General features: G+C 48.0%; 1 long non-coding RNA gene across 1 annotated transcript in view; it reads left to right on the top strand.

The window, feature by feature from the left end:
* Nucleotides 1-5,415: 5,415 nt before the first annotated feature.
* LOC132027837 (uncharacterized) overlaps nt 5,416-5,560 on the top strand; it is a 22,139-nt gene continuing 21,994 nt past the window's right edge. The window contains exon 1 of the long non-coding RNA XR_009407220.1: nt 5,416-5,475. This is a non-coding gene — a long non-coding RNA (uncharacterized LOC132027837). The remainder of the gene's footprint in view (nt 5,476-5,560) is intronic.

Consider the following 5,560-nt stretch of genomic DNA (forward strand, 5'->3'; position numbering starts at 1 on the left):
CCTTCCATTTCCTTCCTTCCTTCCAGCTGTGTGACCTTGAGGGGGTGATTTCACCTCCACAGGCTTCAGTTTCCATATGTGTCAAATGAAGGGAAGTGATGGCTTTCGTCTCCTGTGGCTGTTGGGGCCAAATGAGCGAATGGGAAGTGCTCGGCGCGATGCCTGCCACAGAGACAAGGTTGGCCGCTCTTCTGTTCCACGTAGCAGTCATCCTTCCGTAAGCCTGGGATGGAGGAAGGATTCTCACTTCATGGCAAGGAAGCTTACCAGAGGGAACCTAATGCTGATCAGCTTGTCCATCCACAACCTTGAAGACAGAGCCAAGCAGGAGCCAAAAATCCTCCCGTGGAACCACCGGTATAGTCGGCCGTGGCACTGATGTCACTGGGGTCAAGGCTGTGGACGCTGGCCTTGTACATAAGCCTTAAACATCCTAATCCTACTGCCTCTCCACCACTAGCCCCTCGAGGCAGCAGTATTGGCCCTGGAAAAGCTCAAGCACAGACTTTCTGTGGCATTTCCAGCTTTTTTTCTACTTCCATTTTTAACTCACCTTGGTCCACTCCTCTGGAAAATGTAGAGATTCAGTGATTTTTCAAGGCTCCCAGCAGCAGAACCGTCCTGGGCTTCTGCCTCAAAATGCCATGTTATCCCATGGTAACAGCCACACTTGACAAAGCTGGTATATTGATCATACATCTCCTGTGTTGGGTATTTTTCAAATGTCTCCTCCTTTTACAGCAGACAAAGGGCCTTTTTGGTGGGCAATATTGTTCCTATTTTACGGATGAGAAGACTGAGGTCCAGGGATGTGCCATGACATGTTCAGGGTCTCTGAATTCAGGTCTGTGTGTGTTCAACACCTGGACGTCCGGCACCCCTCCTTTGCCCTGCGGGTACCTCACAGCTTGAGTTTTAGGAGTTTTATTTTATTTTTAGCCAAACATTGTTTTGTCTGGGCTACAATTCAATTCAGGTTTATGGGGAAAATACCATTCATAACGACACAGGCGAACTTCATGTTTTAGCATCAAGCTTAGTGCCTGGAGCATGATTTTTACCAACCTCACTTTTCCTTTCCTCTTCATTATAGGGAAAGTCCCTGTGCCATGAGCATTTGCTTTAATATCCCACAAAAAGAACCTGGAGGCAGCTGCATTTCTCCAGCTGTCCTTTAAAATGGGGGGAGCGAGGAACAGAGACATTATTGAGGCTGGGGGCTGGAATTTAAGGGAAAGCTGAAATCTTGGAGAGGTTACCTGTGCTGATTTTCTCTCGACATTGAAAAGCCTGTCAGAAAGATGTTAATCGTCAAGCTTCCCAGAGCTCAGAGGAGCTTCCCAGAATGCACTGCAGGAGAGGAGGACAAAGGCAAAATAGACAAGGTGGCCTGGACCCAATTAGCTTTGTTCTGCATGCGGCTTCAAATCGGGGGTTGCGGCAGCCTGGCCTGATGGGAACAGATACATGGGAGAACATTTTGTACGCTAGATTGTGCAGTAAGGAAGAGACCAGAAGGCCTGGATTCAGGCTCAGCTCTGCTGCCGGCTACCTGTGTGACCAGGAGGAAGTTGCTTATCTGGGTCCAAAGTCCCAGTTGCGAAGAAATGGTTGAACACTAGACTCCCTCGTTGTTCCACTGGGGTCCCACGAAGATGACCTTGGCCAACATGACACATCCTTTTGTTTCCTAGGAACACACACTGAACAGCAGCAGAGAAAATAAATGACAAAAGGAGCTCGTGTTTGTGGGCCACGCATTGTCAAAATATTTTGCGTGGCTTGTCTCACTTGTGTCCCCATAGATGCGAGAACTGGGTACTTTTTTGGATTCTCACACTAAAGATGAGGATAGTGTGGCTCAGAGAGGCTAAGGGATTTGCTTACATCTCAGAGGCTGGCAAGGAGCAGATCTAGATCAAACCAGGCACTTCCTTTTAAGTGAAGTTTCAAGGAGCAACATTAGTCCCTCGCCCTGGGGTCTCCAGCGAGCCAAAGCCTGACCTCCCTCAACTGAGCGTCCCTGGCTTAGGCAGGCACTGCTGGGGTGTAGCTGGATCTGGTTAGAGAGGCCCCAGTTAGGGCTGGTCAGTCGACCAGAAACCTGAGCTGCTCCCAGACCTGTCCCCAAGGTTGCTGGAAGATAGCATGCGGCTTGGGGATTGGTTCACAGTATTCTAGCTCTTCCCTAGTAGGCGAAGTGGCCTTTACCCTGTGTTAATGACGTCATCTCAGGTCAATGCCAGGGAGAACCACTGGCCATTTGGGGCACTCTAAGGGGGGGTGGCGGTGCGGAGCAGCACCCCCACTCCTCCTCATCCTCTTCCCTTGGTCCCTTTGGTTGACCCACCACCTGCTTCAGGTTGGCACAGCAGAAATTTCCGGCGGGAGGAAGGCCCAGGAGTGGAGTCAGTTTCATTCCTACGTGTACATTACTTGCGAGCCCAAACCACAGGCTGCCTGAGAATTCCAGGCCACACTCCCAGAAGCTGGTCTGATCGAATATTCATGGACACTGATGAGTTGTCATCATCATGAATCCCACGATCTGCATTTATTGCTTTGGCTCTATTTTATGAGAGTTATTTCCCCCCTCTGCTCTGTGCTGCATTTTCAACATCCTCCAAGAAAATCCAGCTCAGAGCAACTTAAACATCTGTGGCTTATCAAAATTGTGCTCAGGCTTCAATTTGGGGGAAGGACGATAGCTAAAAATTAATTTATGTATCAGGCATTGATAACAGGGTTGGAAACACTAAAATCTTTGTTTGTAGATATGCAGGGTATGGTAGCAAGAATCTTCTAATCAGAGACCTGGCTTTGAGTCCCAAACTGCCCTTTGCAACAACATGATAATAATAGCTTACAAGTAGTCAGGGTTTATCACATGCCAGACAAAGAACTCACAGGACAAATCTATGAGCTAGATGCTATTACTGTCACCTCCATTTTTCAGATAAGGAAACTGAGGCACAGAGAAGTTAAGTAAATTGCCCAAGGTCTCATTATTGCAAAAGGCAATTTGTAAGCTCAGTTCTCCTTAATTATCATCCCCTAAATAAGGGATGATAATTCCCTATTTATCAATACTTAGGAAGATTAGATTCTGTAAGGGAGGAGGAGTGAGTGCTTAGCACATAGAACATTCACTTCCGTTCCTCCCTCCCTCCTCCTTTCTTTGTAATCTTGATCAAAGGCTGCAGTTGGGTCAAGTCTAGTGCTGGGTCCTGGAGGGATAGCTCAAACAGGCAGAGTCCTTTACTCTCTGTAGACCTCAAGCCTGCCATTTTACAGGGAGGTGGGCAAAAACAATGATCCTCGAATCATTTCATTCTCCAGGGGTGCCAGGGGAGCTTTATTTATTATTTCCCCTGATATGGCTTCTGCCTCCTCCCTGATTCTGGAGAGAGCAGTGATTCTTATTGGCAGGTGGAATCAGAGCAACTTTGTCATCTATTACCTTTTCCTTGGCATGTTATGTGCTCAAAACACTAACCCAGGCAGAGGCCCAGAGAAGTAGAAATATTTATTCAAGGTCACAAAGGGAGTAAGCAGCTAAACCGGGATTTGAATAAGGTGTATCTGACCCAAACCCCACAGAAAGGCAGTGCATTCTTTTTTTTTTTTTTTTTTAAGATTTTATCTATTTATTTGACAGACAGAGATCATAAGTAGGCAGAGAGGCAGGCAGAGAGAGAAGGGGAAGCAGGCTCCCCGGCGAGCAGAGCGCTCGATGTGAGGCTCTATCCAGGGCCCTGGGATCATGACCTGAGCTGGAGACAGAGGCTTTAACCCACTGAGGCACCCAGGCGCCCAAGGCAGTACATTCTAAATGTAGGCAACTGTAATGGGTTCTAAGTCCCTACTCTAAGCTTAAATCTCCAGCCTGCCATTAGCGTGCAATGATCTCTAGCGTTGGACCCAACATTGGGTACAACATTCCCAAAATGGCAGTCTCTCTTTTCAACACCACTCTGGGAAATGTTTGGCACTGTGACTCTCTCCTCCCTCAAGATCCCCTATTCCTTTGACCTTCTTGTTAGAAAGTGTGTTGAGTGTGTTAGAAAGTGTGCTTGCCTTCACTGTGGATGTGCTACCCTTTATCGAAGTCCCCTTTTAAGAGATGCCTGAAGTCAAATGGGCCACTGTAGAGTAGGGCTGAAGTGCAAGGAGGAGCCGCCTTCTCATCTTCCATACTGAGTACTTGCTCTGTCTGCTTTCCTGCTGGGCACACCTAAAACAGCATGATCTTTGAGTCAGCTAGAATCAGGCAAGGATGCATAGGCACCAATGTGCCCTGAACACCTCCTAGATTCCAGGCTCAGTTCACATGTGGTTGTGCTTTGAACCTTCACCACTCTTCTCCAAGGCAGGTCTTATTAGCTCCACGTTGTAGATGAGGCCACTGAGGCTTAGAGAGGGTCTATACCTAGAAGCACAGAACTAAGGACAATCCCTTGGTCTTGTGCCCATGTGATCAAGTTTTGAGCCACAATAGGCAAGACCTGTGACTACCCCTATGAACATCATGTGATTGGATTCAGTCTCTTACACATGCCATTTACAATATTTTGGGGTTCCAAGTGTTTCAGGACCCAGGGCTGTGCTATGACCCCACCTCTGTAAATTCCCCTGAATATGATCATCATGACATTTATGAACGTATGAATAGGACACTGTTGAGTTCAGAGTCCTGAAGTCTCCATCAGAGACCTACCCCCTCCAGCCTCTACCATCTCACCGACCAAAATTCTTAGAGTCATGGCCCAAGGACAGTAAGGAATCCAGCAAACATGCCCTCATCCTCCTCAGACTTTTACAGCTTATCTGAACGCACATTGCGTAAGACCACCATGGTGGGCACTGGTCGTTTCTAACTTGCAGCTCTTCTTCTTTTGTGATTAGCATATTTATTTTCCATTGAGTAATATGGCAGATTGGAACACCACGTCTAATTCTTCATTCCCATGTAACAGGAATATCCATCATAACCATTACCTCTTGGGTTTGCAATACTTCTCCGTAGATCAGCTGGAGATTATCTCCTTATGGCGTTGTTGTTGAACTTGGTCAAGACACTTGCATTGACTGCTGGGATGTGGGTGGGCATGAGGTGAGCAGAGGCTCTAAATGTGCTTGTGTGGTTCAGTCTTGTGTCTTCCTGTTATCTGAGATGAGAAAGGCACATCTTCTGGTCCACAGGGGATGAGGAGCACATGGCACAGACCCAACTCGACCTGCAGCCTGGAGCCAAGCCCAGGCAGCCCCAGCAGGAGCACGATTTATCCTGAGAATCATGAGCAAGAAAAAAAAAAAAATGCTTGTTAGTGTAAGCCACTGGGTTTGGTGGTTGTTACACAGAATTAGTGCAGTAATTGCCAATTTCTACACAGAAGCATCCCCCTTCCACTTGCACTTGTTTGCTGGGCTTGGCACCACTCAAGGAGGAGACTGTGACCCGGCTGCAGTCAGTAGGTGAGTCTGTGCTGGTGCTGCATTTGTCTGTGCTCCATTTGCCAACCCCCCCCCCCCCCCCCCCCCCCCCCCCCCCCCCCCCCCC

Source organism: Mustela nigripes, chromosome 12 (genome assembly GCF_022355385.1).
Source record: "Mustela nigripes isolate SB6536 chromosome 12, MUSNIG.SB6536, whole genome shotgun sequence".
In the NCBI taxonomy this organism is placed as follows: domain Eukaryota; kingdom Metazoa; phylum Chordata; class Mammalia; order Carnivora; family Mustelidae; genus Mustela; species Mustela nigripes.